This window comes from Pantherophis guttatus, chromosome 8 (assembly GCF_059756535.1).
Source record: "Pantherophis guttatus breed Tessera chromosome 8, ASM5975653v1, whole genome shotgun sequence".
In the NCBI taxonomy this organism is placed as follows: domain Eukaryota; kingdom Metazoa; phylum Chordata; class Lepidosauria; order Squamata; family Colubridae; genus Pantherophis; species Pantherophis guttatus.
In genome coordinates this window covers 8,363,473-8,382,483 of record NC_142070.1, presented here as the reverse complement: position 1 = coordinate 8,382,483, position 19,011 = coordinate 8,363,473, and the positions used below count along the sequence as shown (strand labels likewise).

At 47.8% G+C, this 19,011-nt stretch overlaps 1 protein-coding gene across 3 annotated transcripts in view; it reads right to left on the bottom strand.

Moving 5' to 3' along the window:
- The window catches only part of SHROOM3 (shroom family member 3), a 230,430-nt gene that overhangs the window by 72,695 nt on the left and 138,724 nt on the right, over nt 1-19,011 (bottom strand). The window contains exon 1 of one of the 3 annotated variants that reach the window (XM_087875243.1): nt 15,741-16,208. The exons of the other annotated variants lie outside the window; for them this stretch is intronic. The gene's annotated coding sequence lies outside the window, so the exon portion shown is untranslated. Of the gene's footprint in view, nt 1-15,740; nt 16,209-19,011 lie in introns of those variants that run through there. 3 annotated transcript variants of the gene reach the window in all.

Genomic DNA, 19,011 nt, shown 5'->3' with positions numbered 1-19,011 from the left:
TGGTATTTGCCAGTTCTCTGAACTACTCAAAATTTCCGTTACCGGTTCTCCAGAACCTGTCAGAACCTGCTGGATTTCAACCCTGGACTGGACAGCCATTTTGTCTGAAATTATATACTGTCTCAGGGGGCTAGACCAGAAGACCTCCAAGATCCCTTCCAACTCTATTATTCTATGTTTTATGTTCTAAGAATGAAGAAGTGGAATTCCATTTCCCAAGCCTATCAGTCATAGTTTTTTAAGTTCATTCCCATTTGTACCCCGTCACTTCTCCAATTTCATGATTGACTAAAGGCTGCAGATATTTTATGCATGTTTTGCTCCCGCATTATGAGGCATCAGCACTTCTTACTCCAGAGCTCAGAGCAAAGAAGAATAAATCTGTGTTAACTCTTTCGGTATAAATGGATCTCTAGATTGCAAGTTGGCTGTATCTGAAAGTTAAAACACTCTTAAAGAGTAAAAAAACATAAGAAAGCACTCTGGGTGCTTCTAACAACAGGATTCTTCAGCAAACTCAGCATAAAACACTGTTTTAACACCTCAGCCATTATTTTGGGAGGGAATTACATTTAATTCCATCCTGTCCTCAGTTTTCAGCCTTGTCAAGACTCCAGTCCCTTCTGAATAAACACTGCTGTTAAAATAAACTTTGCTGTTAGATGTTTTTGGAGATTCTCCGTCATCCAGGTCAAAAGGCAACTGAACTTTCTGGTTTTTCTTTGAAGATGTTTCACTTCTCACCCAAGAAGCTTCTTCAACTCTTGACTGGATGATGGGTGAATGGATTTATACAAAGAACGCAAGAGACCAGCTGTCTGCAAGGAGTATAAATCCTTCCATTCCCCACCATTCAGTCAGAAGCTTCTGGGATGAGAACGTTTGCTCAGATATAATTTTGGCTTAGGGGACATTCCCTTTTCCCACTGTTGTAATACAGGTAATCCTCGACCTACGACCATAATGGACCCTGACCATCATAATACATATGGTATTGGTATCGGTTAAACGTGTCACAAAACATGACCAACCCGATTTTTTGCAGCAGTCATAAAGCAGTCACACCACATGGTTGTAAAGCAAACTGATGGTCATGTGACCATAGAGCAGTCGGGGGTTGTCCCTGGATCGGACCGGTTCGCAAGAACCGGTAGTAAAACTGGTGGGAGGCCCCGCCCACTGCCCCAGATGCCTTCATCGGCGATCTGCGCATGAGCAGAAGCTTCTGCACATGCGCAGAAGCAAGGCGCACACCCGAGCGAAGCGAGTGTGTGTGCATGATCCCGTTGCAAACCAGTAGTAACAGGGTGGATAAAAATCAATGATTTTTTTTAAAAAATCAAAAAAATCAGATTTTTTTTATTTAAATCAGATTTTTTTTATTTAAATCGGATTTTTTTGATTTTTATCGAATTTATTTTAATAAAAAACTTTTGGGGTAAAAATCTATCGTAAGATAGTTTTCTATTTAAGATACATAAATAATTTAGTTTATTCAGCATGAAATGGAGCTTAGTTATGTAGCATGAGGCTGTATATTCTGCAACACTGGGACTATCGGTGAGTCAACAGTGGGTCAAAGGAGTAGCAGAGATGACAGTTGCTCTTTAAAAATTATGATTTAAATTGAGTTGATTTAAATCAAGCCTTTTTACTAGTGATTTAAATCATGATTTAAATTGTGATTTAAATCAACACGATTTAAATCAAATCCACCCTGAGTAGTAAAGATAATTAGAACCCATTCCTGTCATATAGGGCAGTGATGGCTAACTTTTTCCGGACCGAGTGCCCAAAGCGCACATGCGAACCCCCAAAATGCAATGTGCGTGCAGCCCCCCGCATGCACCCCGCCCCTGTGCATGGATTATCTTGAAACTCCCCCCCCCAAAAAAAGTGGTGTTATTAGCCATCAAACCTCAAAAATACACTTTTTTCCCCAAAAGGTTTCCACAATTTTGGCCACTACTGTAAGTTCAGCAGATCTTCCTCCTTGCGCCATCCCTCCTGCTTGTCTTTCCCTTTCCCACATCTTCTGCTGGCTGCAAAACCTGGTTAAAGTCATCCCCCGACACAAATCCAGATCTCACACCGTCACCGCAATTGAATAACGGGGGGAAGTGGATATGCAAGAAACGGGAATTCCTCCGCTTTGAAGACGCAACCGGTCAAGATGGGAACCATTAATCTCGTCAGCTGGGCCAGATAGCCTTTTTGCAAAGCCCCCCCACCTTTCCTGCCCCCCCACCTTCTGCTGGCAGGGATTTTCATGACAAATAGCATAAAATTTGGATCCCTGCAAATGTCAGCCATCCCTTTCAGTGGAATCTTCGCTTTATAGCTGAGAGGATGCCTGCAATATAAATGAGCTTTCCTAGTTTCAGGGGAGACCGGTAAAAATGAAATATCTTCTCCTCGTTGGATGGGCTAAATTCCAAAACTTTCTTCTCCGGAGCCCTGCCTACCCCCCTCTCTCCTGGCTTTGCAACCTGCCAGCCAAATCCTATTAAGCATCCATCATTGTCAATGTCTATTTCTAGCGAATGAGCCAAGCAGAAGCGCCAACGGAGGCAGGAGACTTGCAAATAAAATAAAATAAAATAAATAAATAAAGGGCCAGAAAGATTATTCGTTAGCATCCAGCCTGTAAAACGGTGAAAGATGCAATGGTTACCTTCTCATTCCCTGTTCACATCTGGCTGCTGGGGGAGGGAGGGGGGGCAGGGGAGGGGTTGGTTAAGCAGGGTTCACTGATCCTGCAAGCTCAGCAAAAAGACATTCGGCAAATCTGCACCGGATCCCGAGCAATCGGGGTGATTTTCAAAGCAGATCCTCTCCAACTAATCACAAACCGTTTCCGAAATGCCGAAGGATGACACACGCCAGCAAAATAAGATAGAAGTCCAAAATCCAGGCAAACTCTGCAGTGTTTCTCCACCTCGGCCCGTTGAAGATGTGTGGACTTCAACTCCCAGAATTCCCCAGCCAGCCATGGGGAATTCTGGGAGTTGAAGTCCACGCATCGTGAAGGGATCAAGTTTTGAGACACGCTGCTTCAGATTGAGGAAGAAAAGTGGGGAGACAAGGCTAAATGGCTGAAAAGCTTGCTGTCGTGTCTCCCAATTTCCTTTCCTGTAAGCTGAAACACACAAAAAGCGTCGTAAAAGAAAGACAATCTCCTTGCCCCAGCCCTCTTGGCATAGGAGTCAAAAGAACAAAGGTTGGAGAGGAAACATATAGACAGCCTTCCCTCTTAAAACATCGTTTTATCACTACTAGTTAATTAAATGGCTAATTATCTCCTGGTTCCTTCCAATCTCTCTTCCGACATATCTATGCTTTTGACAATGCACAACTAATACACAATTTCATCCAATAGTTAATTGACCATCTTCAGCAAAAAATTGCTTTAAGTAAACCATGAATTTTTTTTTTAAAAAAAAATCCATTGTTATGCTTTTATGGGCTTCTGTTTTGTTAAATGGTTTCATTATATCCCTATCTCTGTCTGTCTTGTCCATCCATCCATCCATCCATCCATCCATCCATCCATCCAATCTATCCATCAATCAATCTATCTCAGTGATGGCTAACCTTTTTCTGTTCATGTGCCAAAAGCATGCGTGAACCAGCACCCAGAATGCAATGTGCCCCCCCAAGCATGCACGCATGACCCTCCCGCCCCCTGCGCATTAAAATTTTTAGCAACTGGTTCTCTGCCCAGTTGCTGGGTAGGTGTGGCCATGGTGGGCGTGGCCTACTTGGCCTCCTGCACCACGGCGGGGGGGGGTTCGTCCTCCCCAGGCTCTGGAGGCTTTCCTCAAGCCTCTGGGAGGGCAAAAACAGCCTCTTCAGGCTCCAGAGGGCGGAAACAGCCCCATTTCTGAACTTCCAGTAGGCCCATTTTTCGCCCTCCCAGAGCCTCCAAAACGGGCCGCGTGGAGACTCCTGAGAGGGGTGGGGTGAGATGGGAGGGGCCTGCCTGTCCTTGCAACTACCAGTTCTGCGAACCAGATGTAAAATTAGCATCCGGTTCACCCGAACCCTAACCCTACCGCCCCCCATTTTGGGCCTAGTAGGCCACCCTGCAGCCTCCTGGGCCCAAAAATGGGCCGGGGGAGGATGCACCTGCCCCCGCCCATCCACGCATGCACACATGACACCTGCACATGCGCGCTCATCTCTTGCATGCATCCCACCCCCTGCGCATCCCCAAAATCAGCTGCCCGGCGGGAGGCACAGACGCGCATGCACAGTAGTGCTGAGCTGGGCGACGGCTCGCATGCCTGCCGAGAGGGCTCTGCGTGCCAGCTGTGGCACATGTGCCATAGGTTCGCCATCACGGATCTATCTAATCTATCCATCAATCCATCTATCTAATCAGTCATCTATCTATCTATCTATCTATCTATCTATCTATCTATCTATCCATCCGTCTATCCATCATCCATCCATCTAATATATCACCTATCTATCTAATCATCCATCATCTCTCTATCATCTAGCTATCCATCCATCCATCCATCTCTCTCTCTAATCTATCGATATCTATCCATCCATCTCTATCAATCCTATCATCTATCTATCCATCCATCAATTATCCATCCATCCATCCATCCATCATCTAGCTATCCATCTATTCATTTATCCATCCATCTATCTATCTATCTATCTATCTATCTATCTATCTATCTATCTATCTATCTATCTATCTATCCATCCTATCATCTATCTAATCTATCATCTATCTATTTATCTATCTATCTATCTATCTATCTATCTATCTATCTATCTATCCATCCATCCATCCATCCATCAATTATCCATCCATCCATCCATCCATCCATCCATCTATCTTATCCATCCATCTATCTTATCCATCCATCATCTCTGTGTTGTGTGTGTGTGTGTCTGTCTGTCTGTCTGTCTCTCTCTCTCTCTGTGTGTGTGTCTCTCTCTCGCTGTAATGCATTTTTCCAGCTTTATCTATATTGCAGGTCGGTGAGAGTTGATACAATTTTTGGCAACCAACGAATATAATAAATAAATAAGACACATGTGTTGGTTGTGCTGGTTTTAATTTAAAAGTAAACTGACCTTCAAAAATGCAGTACCCTACCTCCAATGCGCTGCAGACAAATCTTTTCATCTGCAGGCAGCGCAAAAGAAGATGGGAATTGTAGTTTATACAGTTGATGGGACTGCAGAAAGCAATCTGGCAGGTTTCTGAGCCATCAATTAAAAATTGCTTTGGGCTCTTTCAAAGGAAAAGCTGTCACTGAATAAAATAAAAATAAGAACATCTTGGATTTACTCCCCCGGATAAAATGCAGAAAAGTAACAGAGAGATAATGTGATCTTTTACTTGTGTAAGACTACGGGGAACAAATAAACGAATTATCCTTAAAATGTGAATTAATGTTATCTTCATGGGAATATCCCAAGGGGATTATTGTAGGGTTTAGTAGCTTCACATAACCTTTTGTCAATTTTACAATGATAACAGAGGCTGGATTGAAATTGACTGGTCCTTTAACATGAATCGCAAGCAGCGACTTCATATAGATTTATAAAGAATGTGTATGCCATTGTGGATACAGGTAACAGTAACAGAGTTAGAAAGGACATTAGAGGTAATCTAGTCCAACCCCCTGCTCACGCAGGAGGCCTGTACTAGGGATTCGAACCGCCAAACTGCCAACTTTTCTGATCGACAAGCTCGGTGTCTTAGCCATTTGAGCCACAGTACACTTACTGTACAGGTAATCCTTGATTTACGACCGTAATTGAGCATGCAGTTAGAGAAGTAAATCACGACAGTCATTAAGTGGGTGATCACATGACTGTGGTCAATTTTACAACCTTTTGGCTGAAAACTGTAACTCAATGCCAGGTTTTATTTTAAAATGTTATAAATTGTGGTCATGTGACCACGGGACACTGCAAAGGATAATAAAGATGGGCCAGTTGCCAAGCAACCAAAATGTGGTCATGTGACCACAGTGTGTGTTGGTTTGTGTGTGTGTGTGTGTGTGTGTGTGTGTGTATCCATGAGAACTTTGAATTTGGGTCATAACTATCTTTTTTGGAGAGACTGTTTCTTTGGGGTCCCTCCGAGTTTGATGCTTTTTTTACAGAGGTTTTATTACTGAACTAGGTAACATCACAGCACTGATGGTGTTCCCTAGTTTGGTAATGAAACGTCTTCCAGAAAACCCACCAAGGTCAAAGAGCACCAGGGATCTGGCCACCATTCAACCCTTAAAGCTACAAATATTCTCTTTTATTGAGATTGTTTCTTCTTCAGTTTCTACCTCAGGGGTGTCCAAAATCCTGGGTAACTTTATGACCTGTGGACTTCCAACTCCCAGAATTCCTCATGGATTTCCCTCCATTTCCAGACTCATAAAATTCAAAAATTAGAATCACAAAAGAAGCATTAATAGAGGGGTAGAATCAAGATCGTGGCAGGCTGAGGAATTTGAAGTCCACAGGTCTTAAAAGTTGCCAAGATTTGGCGCCCCTGCTCTTCCTGTTTCAGAAGCTAGACCAGGGGTCCCCAAACTTGGCAGCTTTAAGACTTGTGGACTTCAATTCCCAGAATTCTCCAGCCAGCTATGCTGGCTGGAGAATTCTGGGAATTGAAGTCCATAAGTCTTAAAGCTGCCAAGTTTGAAGACCTCTGAGCTAGACTAACTTCATCCTCCTATAGCAGTTGCCTACTAGGGCCTACTAGGCCCTACTAGGCCCTATAGCAGTTGCCAGTGGGCCTACTAGGCCCACCGATAACGTTTTTGCCGTTGCATGCCAAATGTGGGGTTGTACGCGGGGGGGGCGCACACATGCGTGCCCACACCCATAATTCAATGCCCCCCCGTGCCCCCCCTGCTTTTGGCACGCGACGGCAAAAAGGTTATCGGTGGGCCTAGTAGGCCCGTTTTTCACCCTCTCCAGGCTCCAGAGGCTTTCTTGGAGCCTGGGGAGGGCGAAAACGGCCTTCCCCACCCTACAGAGGCCCTCTGGAGGCAGGAAATGACCTGTTTCCCGACTTTCGGTAGGCCCAGAAGGCCCGAAAATCAGCTGGCCGGCGCACGCATGCACGCTGGAGCTGAGCTCGCGTGCCCACCGATATGCCTCCACGTGCCACCTGTGGCACTCGTGCCATAGGTTCGCCATCACGGTCCTATAGTTTTGTATTTGCTTCTTGTCTTGATCTTGTAAACACACACACACACACACACGTTCATTTTACAGATCCAGAACCTCCATTCTTTGATGAAAACCAGGCCCTATTTTCACCATCTCTTTCCCTCTTTTTGGGGGTGTATGTGTGTCTTTTTTTTCCTCCAAACAGCCACAACTTGGCATCTTTGCAAGAGGAGGCCCTGGGCCAAGCCTTCATCCAACCAACAGGACAAGTGCTTCCCATCCTGGCTTTTTTTTAAGACTCGGGAGCCAAGTGAAATATCACAACCGGCACGGATGGATCATGACAACTCTCGCTGTTCTGGCCAGGCGGTTGTATACAGCGCGCCGAAGCCTCCAAAGAGCGAAGTGTCAGAAAAAAAAAACAAAAGACAAGGTATTCAATCACATCTGAAGGGGTGTGTGGGGGGGGAGAGAACTGTATCTCATTAGCTGCCCCTTTTAGATGCAAATCCGCTAGAAAGATTTTAATTAAAAGCTTAATCTTGACAGTGTTTCCCCCTGCACAGCGCTTGTTAAACAATCGCGCGGGCAGTTTTGGTCTCTCTCGCATTGTCCTGCGCCCTGGTTGCGCCTGCCAGAAAAAGGAAAAAAAAAATCACGATCTAGGTTTACACGGATTCAAATGAAAACTAATTTGTCGGAATCGCACTCATTTCTGCTGGGAGCCAGATTTGGAATTTGGGGAGTAAAACAAAAATAAATCCAGAATTTCCAAAATAAGTCTACCCCACCCCCCATCCCGGTGAGGGTCGAAACACGCCCCTTTATGTGGGAGGAAAGATTCAGCAGAGATCTCCATCACTGCTCCTTCAATTTCAGCTTCAACTCTGCTTGAGGTCATGAAGAGATTACCGCTAATCAGAATAATCCATTCGGTCTGTTAAAGAAACCTCATAAATGGAGATGTATCAAACCAGAGACAGCCAAAAATAGATATCCACAGGCCGGACAATTAACGGAGGCTGCTCCACCCTTTCCTTCTCGCGAAGACTAGCCTGAAGAGGTTTCCACTTTTTCTTTCTTAGCATTTTACAGCCGTTCCTTTCTCCATTTCAATAAATTTGTATTAAGGTAGAGAGAGGATCCTTCGCGTCTCATGCGTGACTCTGGGTGATTTGGCGTCATCATCTATTAAAAGGCCGCCTGCCCAAAGAGCAGCTGAGAACAGGTCAGCGAGAACAGCTCTTTTGCTGGGCAAGTGAGAACATCAGGGATGGAATTCAATTACCTTTGCGACCGGTTTGCAAATGTGAGCGCGCGCTTGTTTCACTCACATGCACCAACTTCCGACTATGATTAAATCATAGAAGAGCAACTATCATCTCTGTCCCGCAGCATCTCCTCCTCTGACCTGCTGTTGACTCACCGATAGTCCCAATATTGCAGAATATACAGCCTCATGCTATGTAACAGGGATGGCGAACCTTTTTGGCATCGAGTGCTGAAAAGGTCATGTGGAAACGTCTCGCGCGCGCGTGCTCACTGGGGCTGCGCTCTGGAAAAGCCAAACTTCCAAGTTCTTGCACGCATGCGCACCCGACAACTAGCTGGCTGGCGTGCATGTGCAGGCCTGTTTTTGGCACTGCCGCACACACCAAGGGATTGCGCTCTGGAAAAGCCAAACTTTGGAATTCTGGCGTGCATGCGCAACCAGCAATCAGTGGGCCGGTGTGAATGCGCAGGCCTGTTTTTGGCACTGCCGCACACACCAAGGGATTGCGCTCTGGAAAAGCCGAACTTTGGAATTCTGGCATGTATGCGCAACCAACAATCAGTGGGCTGGTGTGCATGTGCAGGCCTGTTTTTGGCACTGCCGCACACGCGAAGGACAGCTGATCGTCGCACATGCATGTGCATCACAAACCCAGAAGACAAGCAGGCAAGGCCGCGCATACTGGGCGACATGGCTTCTCGTGCCACTTTGGGCACGCGTGCCATAGGTTCGCCATCCCGGCTGTATAACTAAGCTCCATTTCATGATAAATAAACTACATCATTAATGTATCTTAAATAGAAAACGATCTTTAGATAGATTTTTACTCCAAAAGCATTTTATTAAAAAAAAATTGCTAAAAATAAAAAAAAATCCGATCTAAATTAAAAAAAAAATCCAATTTAAATTAAAAAAATCTGATTTTTTTAAAAAAAAATTTTTAAATCATTGATTTTTATCCACCCTGAGAATGGGGTTGCCCAGAATGTCTTTATTGCACGAGAACCATCCCCGAAGCTGCAATTATTTTGGATACTATTTCTCAACCTTGACAATTTTAAGATACTGGCTGGGGAATTCTGGGAGTTGAAGTCCACTCATCTTAAAATTGCCAAGGTTGAGAAGCACCAGTTTTGAAGAACTTCCATAATAAAGAAGATGGATAGATAGATGGATGGATGGATGTATATATATATATGTATTTTTCTTATATATATATATATATATATAAGGTTTTTCTGCAGCCCTAGCTCAATGGAATCACATCCACTCGATTCTGGACTTTTTTCCTTTCTGGCAGCCAGCAAGTTCTTGCTGCCAGGTAAGAGACTTATATAGATCTATTTCTGGCTCGTTAGCCATCATCAGTAAGCCACACCCACATCTCATGTATCCGCCCTGTAAAGGTACAATATCTATTTTCTTACTTCTTCGTAGGATTTATGTGTGTTTTTCCTCTAGCCAGGTTTTTCCTACGTAACCAAGGTTTTTCTGCAGCCCTAGCTCAATGGAATCACATCCAAAGCCCAGAATCGAGTGGATGTGATTCCATTGAGCTAGGGCTGCAGAAAAACCTTGGTTACGTAGGAAAAACCTGGCTAGAGGAAAAACACACATAAATCCTATGAAGAAGTAAGAAAATATATATATACTATCCTAAAAATACGAGTTCCAGGTGTAGCTATAAAAGAAGAGACAGACATCACAGTTCCGGAGATCGTGATGTCTGTCTCTCTCTGTCTCTGTCTCTGTCTCTCTCTCTCTCTATAATATATATATATATAATTTTAATGCTGCCTATCTCCCATACAAGGCAATTCTTTATCGCTTTATTCTTTACTTCTGCAACACATTGGTTCTTTTAGGTATAGCCCTATATACAGGCCACTATATTTGTATAGCGACCGAAGTAACAAGGGCCCTGAAAAAAATGACTTACAACTTAGTCCTCACACTTATGACCCATCGCAACATCCGCACAGTCACATGATCAAAATTCAGGTGCTTGGCAACGGGCATGCATTTACAAGGGTTATAGTATCCTGGGGTCATGGAGTTACCGATACCTTGTATGGGAGAAGGGCGGCATTAAAATTTAATAAATGAATGAATGAATAATAAATAAGTAAATACATACATACATACATACATACATACATACATACCAGTGGTGGGTTGCCCCCAGTTCTCACCGGTTCTATAGAATCGATAGTAAAACTGGCGGGAGGCTCCGCCCACCGACCCTGATGTCATCAAAATGCTTCTGCGCATGCGGCCCCGTTGCGAACTGGTAGTAAAGGTAAGTAGAACCCACCTGATACATACATACATACATACATACATACATACATAAATACAAGTAGCCCTTGATTTACAACCATCCTTTACAAGTTACAAGGGCAGTGAAAACTGTGACTTACTACTGTTTTTCATACTTACGACCATTGCAGCGTCCCCCTCCCGGTCACGTGATCAAAATTCAGATGCAACTGGCATGTATTTACGACAGTCGCAGTATCTCGGGGTCATGTGATCCCCTTTTGCGACCTTCAGACACGCAAAGTCAACGGGAAAGCTAGATTCACTTAACAACCGTGTTCCTAACTTAACCACTGCAGTGACCCCTTTAACAAAAGTGGCAAGTGAAGCCTGCCCTGCTTAGCAACAGACAGTACCCTCTCAGGTTAACCCTGACATTAACCCGAATCCCAGGCGCAAGGCAGGATGTCCTTGACTCTCAGAGAAAAGAATGTTACTATGGCTAAATATCTTCCCAGCTCCATGCAATCCCCCCCCTCCCAGTTTTCCAAAGCACTAAATGCAGGGGTGAAATCCAGCAGGTTCTGACAGGTTCTGCAGAACCATTAGCGGAAATTTTGAGCAGTTCAGAGAACCGGCAAATACCACCTCTGGCTGGCCCCCAAGTGGTCTGGGAATGAAGATTTTGCAGTATCCTTCCCCTGGAGTAGGGTGGGAATAGAGATTTTGCAGTATCCTTCCCTGCCACGCCCACCAAGCCACACCCACAGAACCGGTAGTAAAAATATTTGGATTTCACCGCTGACTAAATATGGCAGCCCTGAAGATGCAAAGAAAAAGATGGCCTCCAGGGCTGGGAACCCAGACATTTTGGGCTCAATTGTGGTCGTAAGTCTTCAAGGGCTACCTGTGAAGAGGTTAGATTAGCATCGAGGAGGTCTAAGCCATCTTCAGCCACGGATGTTCCGTGAGATACTCTGGGACAATCCCTTCCTTCTCTGCCCATCAGCTTGCGTGGAATAGTGGGGAAGATAATAAATCAACATCAGTTCTAGTCCTCCCTTTCCCATAGGACATACGTTCCCTGGACCAATCTCTTAAAAATATCTGGAAATTAATCAAGGCGAGAAGCAACCTGGAATTCAGGAGAAACTTCCTCATCATGAGAACAATTAACCAGTGGAACAGCTTCCCACCAGAAATTGTGGAGGTTTTTAAGAAGAGACTGGACAGCCATTTGCCTGAAATGCCATAGGGCAATGATGGCAAGGTTTGGTGCCAAGTGCCAAAGTGCGTGTGTATAAATATATCCACGTGTGCCCGAACCCCCAAAATGCAATGCGAGTGCCCCTCTGTGCATGTGTGCTGCCCTGCGCATGCGTGCACCCCACCCCCAGCGCATAAGCCCCCCCCGTACCCCATTTTGGCTTCCAGGTTGGTGCAGGAGGCTTTCCAGGCCAAAAATGGGGCGCGGGGCCCACCCACACCCTGTTTTGAGCCTGGAAAGCCTCCTGCATCAACCTACACCCCCCCCACACACACACACACATGCGCCCTGCCTCCCGGAGACCAGCTGGCTGGTGGGAGGCGTGTGGAGCTGGGCTGGGGCGACGGCTGGCATGCCTGCAGAGAAGGCTCTGCGTTGCGTGCCACCTGTGCCACGCATGCCATAGGTTCACTATCATGGCTATAGGGTCTCCTGCTTGAGGAAGGGCTGGACTAGATGACCTCCAGTGTCCCTCCTAGCTCTATTCTGATTCTGAATGTCTTTGCCAGCCCAAGCAAGCTCCCTGGGTGGCTTGTCCTGGAGGAAAAAAAAAAAACATTAGGAAGGGCATGTTACCTTCAGCTCCTGAAACAAAGCTGGAAAAGCAATCAAACAATTAAAATAAAAAAAAAACGGGAAAAACAACGCCTAAATCTTCTTCTTTCCCCCCCCCCCTTCCCTTCTCCATCAGGACCATCTCACAAAAATGGTCATCCTTGGGAACGTAGCATTTGTCCAGAGCCACTTTTAAAGCTTTATTGCCGGTCAGAGATGGCGCCCGGAATAGCCCATCTCCAAGCTCCCATAGACTTAGGCAATAAACATCCGTGCCATATATCACCGGCAGAGAATGGCAGCCATGGCTAGGGTTGGGCTGCTGTTCACGCCACAATAGCCGATGCCGCACACTGAAGTCGCAATCCGCGCGTTGCGGGGAACATCTTGGGGAAGGCTGAAGGGAGATGCCCGCACCTGAACACGCTTTCCATTGTGCTAAAGTCCACTGTCTGCATCTCTAATCCGGTTCTGGCACCTGCAGTAGGCGTGTAGCATGACATGCCATCTGCAGCCTGGATGCACGCTACATACACGTTACATACGCCCATGCACACCATCCCATTGCATTTAATAGCTAGCTAACCTCTTTAAGAATTATTAAAGCCTTAGAATCAGAGATACGGTATAAGGATTAGAGGAATTTGGAGGTTCGACTGGCTGAACCTCTTTGTCTGGAGAAGAGGACCGTTCATACAACTCTCACCGTAGCCCTTTCCATACCGATTTTTTTTTTTCTTTTTTCAAATTCTGCCATCTTTGTTAGTACATTGGGCTGCGATTTTCAAGTCACCCGAAAGAATGAATGAATGAATGAATGAACGGACCTAATTTTTTTTATTTTTAAATTACAGCCGCTGACCAAAATTGCAAACAAAAACCGCATTAAAAAGTAAAGTTTAAAAAAAGAGACAGGATAAAATATTACAATTTGGTGAGGCCTTAGTCAGCGGGCAATAAAAGTCTCCCTAATTTATAGGCAGTGTAACAACATTTAGCTACGCTCACCGAGACTGAATCATGCCGGATCTGATAACTGTACATTAAAAAAAAAATATTTCAGAGATGCATTTGGTAATGCCTATCACCTATTCTCACTTTAAAAAAAAAAAACTGACTTTTTTCCTTAACTATTTTTTTTTAAATACCTATTAAAATAAATAATAATCACATTTGGGCTGCCCAGCGATGCATGGAGAATATACTGAATCTGCCTCCTTTGGTGAAACAGACCCACTTTTAAAAGCTAAAACAAGCCAGCAAAGCAAAATAAAGAGACAGCTGGTCAACGTTTTTAGGGTGGGTGACAGTTTGCTTGTCGTCTGCCCCCCACCCCCTTTAACAAAGATCCCTGATGGATGAAAAAGAAACCTTGCAGAAACCAAAAGGGCTTCTTCGCTTCCTGACTTTTTTACGAGCTCCTTTTTAATGGCAGGATTTGAGTGTACGCGGAAACAGGAGAAAAAATGTGCCCTCCAGACGGTACTCGAAGTAATTCCAGAGAAAGAGAAAGAGGGAGAGAGAGAGAAAGAGGGAGGGAGAGAAAGAGAGGGAGAGAGAGAGAAAGAGGGACGGAGAGAAAGAGAGGGAGAGAAAGAAAAAGGGAGGGAGAGAAAGAGAGGGAGAGAAAGAAAAAGGGAGGGAGAAAGAGAGGGAGAGAGAGAGAAAGAGGGAGGAAGAGACAGAGAGGGAGAGAAAGAAAGAGGGAGGGAGAGAAAGAGAGGGAGAGAGAGAGAGAAAGAGGGAAGGAGAGAAAGAGGGAGAGAAAGAAAAAGAGAAAGAAAGGGAGAGGGAGAGGGAGGGAGGGAGAGAAAGAGAGAGAGAAAAAGAGGAGGGAGGGAGAGGGGGAGGGAGGGAGAGGGAGAGAGACCCCTACCTGAAAAAAATATGAAAAGGAGCTTGATGGCACCTTTTCTGATGAACGAAAATGCTTTTTAATAAACTGTATTAGGGGGGGAAAGCTACTAGCAACCTTCTGGTCTTTTCTCCCGCTGCTCTCCTACTCCAGAGTCCGAGCCAGTCCTGCTGCAACCGAGCCAACAACCTTGGGGGTGGGGGGGCACCGCCGCAGAGACCCCAGACCCAGGGCTGAAAGGGCAGCCTGAGACTCAGGGAGCAGACAGACAGACAGACAGACGGGGGGGGGGGGAGTGAGAGAAGACGAAAGAGTCCAGCGGAAGAGCCCCCTCCCCGGCCTCTTTTTTTTCAGCACCCACTGCCGTGAGTGGGGGGGGGCTCTGGGCTGGAGGGCTGGACAAGGTCGGGCTGAGCAGAGGGAAAAGGTGGCAGGAGGGAGGGAGGGAGGGAGGAAGGAAGGAAAGAAGGAAGGAGAAAGGGAAGGAAAAAGGAAGGAAGAAAGGAAGGAAGAAGGAAGGAAGGAAGGAAGGAAGGAAGGAGAAAGGGAGGAAGAAAGGAAAAAGAAAGGGAAGGGGAGGGAAGGGGGGAAGGAAAGAAGGAAGGAGAAAGGAAGGAAGGAAAGGAAAGGTAAGGGGGAGAGAGTGGGGAGGGGGAGGAAAGGAAAGAAGGAAGGAAGGAGAAAGGGAGGGGGAGGGAGGAGGAAGGCAAGGGGAGGAAAGAAAAAAAGAAGAAAGGAGAAAACGGAGGGGAGGAAGGAAGGAAAGAGGGAGGGAGGAAGGAGGGTGAGAAGGAAGGAAGGTAGAAAAGAAGAAAAGAAAGAAAATGGGCAGGGAGGGAGGAAGAAGGGTGAAAAGGAACGAAGGGAGGAAAGAAGAGAAAGAAGGAGGAAGGAAGGAAGGAGAAAGGTAAGGGGGAGGGAAGGAAAGAAGGAAGGAGAAAGGGAGGAAGGAAGGAAGGAAGGAAAGAGAAAGGTAAGGGGAGGGAGTGGGGAGGGGAGGGGGAGCGAAGGAAAGAAGGGAGGAGAAAGAGAGGAAGGAAGGAAAGAAGGAAGAAGAAAGGGAGTGGGAGGGAGGAGGAAGGTAAGGGGAGGAAAGAAAAAAAGAAGGAAGGAGAAAGGGGAGGGGAGGAAGGAAGGAAAGAAAGATAGGGAGGAAGGAAGGAGGGTGAGAAGAAAGGAAGGGAGAAAAGAAGAAAAAGGAGGGAGGGAGGAAGGAAGGAAGGAAAGAAAGGAGGAGAGGAAGAAGAAGAAGAAGAAGAGGCCGCAAAGTTGAAGCCGAGGAGGGAGAAGAAGGGAAGCCAAGCCGGGCTCGCTGCTTTCCCTTCCTCCGCTCCGTCCCCTCCGAGCCGGTTCAACCCAACCGGGCGACGCCGCTCACTCACCGGTCCCTCCGGCCGTTCCGGGGCGCGCGGACCTTCCTCTCTCCCCGCAGCCGCCCAAGTTCAGCACTTAAGCCCGCATCCCGCCAGGCGCCGGGCCGGCGGCGGCGGCTGCTGCCGGGCTGCCTCCGCGATGCTCCTGGGGCTCCAGGGGAAGAAGCCGCCTCGCCCCGCTTCGCAGCCGGCGCGGCCGGGCGGGAGCCGGCACGGAGAAGGGGGGTCCGGCCTTGCCCGAGGGGAGCCGGGCGGGACGGCGGCGGCTGCGGGGGGGAAGCGGCCGGCCCTCCCTCCGTCCAGGTAATCCCGCCTCGGGCGGCCGGACGGCGGATTGGCTCCAGCCGCCGGGATTTGCATCTCAATGGCCAGCGCGCCAGCCAACTTTGCAGCGCCGGGCAGGAGGAGGAGGAGGAGGAGGAGGCGCGCCTTCCGCGTTGGGTTGTGGTTGCGCAGGCTTGTGGAAGCCGCCGGAGGAAGGAGGGAGGGGGGGGGTCGGAGGAGGAGGGTTGTAGCGGCACATCTGCTGACTGTGTGTGTGTGTGTGTTGCGGGGGGCGCAGTGCATCCTTGAACCGTTGGGAAGCCCTTGAGAGAGAAAAGACGCAGGCTGCGCTAAGCCGGTGTGCGGTTGCCGGCATCCCTGGCACAAGCGGTTTCTGGGCATCCCTGGCGCAAGCATTTGTAGGCGGTTGTGGGCATCCCTGGCACAAGCATTTGTAGGCGGTTGTGGGCATCCCTGGCACAAGCATTTGTAGGCGGTTGTGGGCATCCCTGGCACAAGCGGTTTCTGGGCATCCCTGGCACAAGCCTTTGTAGGCGATTGTGGGCATCCCTGGCACAAGCATTTGTAGGCGGTTGTGGGCATCCCTGGCACAAGCGGTTTCTGGGCATCCCTGGCACAAGCGGTTTCTGGGCATCCCTGGCACAAGCATTTGTAGGCAATTGTGGGCATCCCTGGCACAAGCATTTGTAGGCGGTTGTGGGCATCCCTGGCACAAGCGGTTTCTGGGCATCCCTTGCACAAGCATTTGTAGGTGATTGTGTGCATCGCTGACACAAGTAGTTTCTGGGCATTCTTTGCACAAGCATTTCTAGGCGATTGTGGGCATCCCTGGCACAAGCGGTTTCTGGGCATCCTTTGCACAAGCATTTGTAGGCGATTGTGGGCATCCCTTGCACAAGCATTTGTAGGTGATTGTGGGCATCCTTGGCACAGGCAGTTTCTGGGTGATTGTGGGCATCCTTTGCACAAGCATTTGTAGGTGATTGTGTGCATCGCTGACACAAGCAGTTTCTGGGCATTCTTTGCACAAGCATTTCTAGGCGATTGTGGGCATCCCTGGCACAAGCGGTTTCTGGGCATACTTTGCACAAGCATTTGTAGGCAATTGTGGGCATCCCTGGCGCAAGCATTTGTAGGCAATTGTGGGCATCCCTGGCGCAAGCATTTGTAGGTGGTTGTGGGCATCCTTTGCACAAGCATTTGTAAGCGATTGTGGGCATCCCTGGCACAAGCGGTTTCTGGGCATACTTTGCACAAGCATTTGTAGGCGATTGTGGGCATCCCTTGCACAAGCATTTGTAGGTGATTGTGTGCATCGCTGACACAAGCAGTTTCTGGGCATTCTTTGCACAAGCATTTCTAGGCGATTGTGGGCATCCCTGGCACAAGCGGTTTCTGGGCATCCTTTGCACAAGCATTTGTAGGCGATTGTGGGCATCCCTTGCACAAGCATTTCTAGGCGATTGTGGGCATCCTTGGCACAAGCATTTCTAGGCAATTGTGGGCATTCTTGGCACAAGCGGTTTCTGGGCATCCCTTGCACAAGCATTTGTAGGTGGTTGTGTGCATCCCTGGCACAGACAGTTTCTGGGCATCCCTTGCACAAGCATTTGTAAGCGGTTGTGGGCATCCTTTGCACAAGCATTTGTAAGCGATTGTCGGCATCCCTGGCACAAGCGGTTTCTGGGCATCCCTTGCACAAGCATTTGTAGGCGGTTGTGGGCATTCCTGGCACAAGCAGTTTCTGGGCGGTTGCCGACATCCCTAGCACAATCATTTGTAGGTGGTTGTGTGCAATGTTGGCACAAGCGGTTTCTGGACGGTTGCGGGCATGCCTTGCACAAGCATTTGTAGGTGGTTGTGCGCATCCCTGACACAAGCGGTCAGGGATTGTGCATCCCTAGCACAATCATTTGTAAGTGGTTGTGTGCATTCCTTGCAGAAGCGATTTCTGGGCGGTTTTGTGCATCCCTACCACAATCATTTATAGATGATTGCGTGCATCCCTTTCCCAAGCAGACTGGTCGGTTGCTGACATCCCTTGTACAAGCATTTGTAGGTGGTTGTGTGCATCCCTTGCAGAAATAGTTTCTGGGTGGTTGTGGGCATCCTGGTACAAGCAGTTTCTGGGGCTCGTCTTTTGCACAAGTGGTTTCTCCGTGATTCCAGGCAACCCTTTCACAGTTTCTGGATAGTTGTGGGCATCCCTTGCACAAACTATTTCTGGGCGGTTATGGGCATCCTTTTGCACAAGCCGACGCAATACAGGGTAACTTTGACTGCCTGCCAAGCGGAGCACTTGAGTTCCACCCCTGAAACTGATTCACACAGCTCACCTTGGGCCTGTGGGTCTCTTGGAGCCTTAAAGGGACGGTGTGAACCCAGCTCCTGGGCACTGCAAGCCAGGAAGGGCAGATTCAGTTAGCAAAAGAGAGGAACCCCACCGCTTGGCACTGAGTCAGAATGTGGGACACATGGTAGGGACCCACCGGTGGCCTAGTTGGACCCCAAGACAGTATTATGCACGGTCACTCACACCCTCGTCACTTCTCGCCTGGACTACTGCAATGCTCTCTACATGGGGCTCCCCTTGAGGAGCACCCGGAGGCTCCAGCTGATCCAGAATGCGGCCGCACGGGTAATTATGGGGGCGACATGGCGCTCCCATGTAACACCTCTCCTGCGCAAGCTGCACTGGCTCCTGGTGGTCTTCCGGGTGCGCTTCAAGGTATTGGTTCTCATCTTTAACGCGCTCCATGGCTTAGGGCCCGGGTACTTACGAGACCACCTTCTGCCACCGATAACCTCCCACTGGCCAATTCGCTCCCACAGAGAGGGTCTCCTCAGGGTGCCGTCAGTCAAGCAATGTCGACTGACGACCCCCAGGGGGAGAGCCTTCTCTGTGGGGGCACCCGCCCTCTGGAACGAGCTACCCCCAGGAATACGACTGATCCCGGACCTCCGTACTTTCCGCCAAGCGTTAAAGACCTTCTTA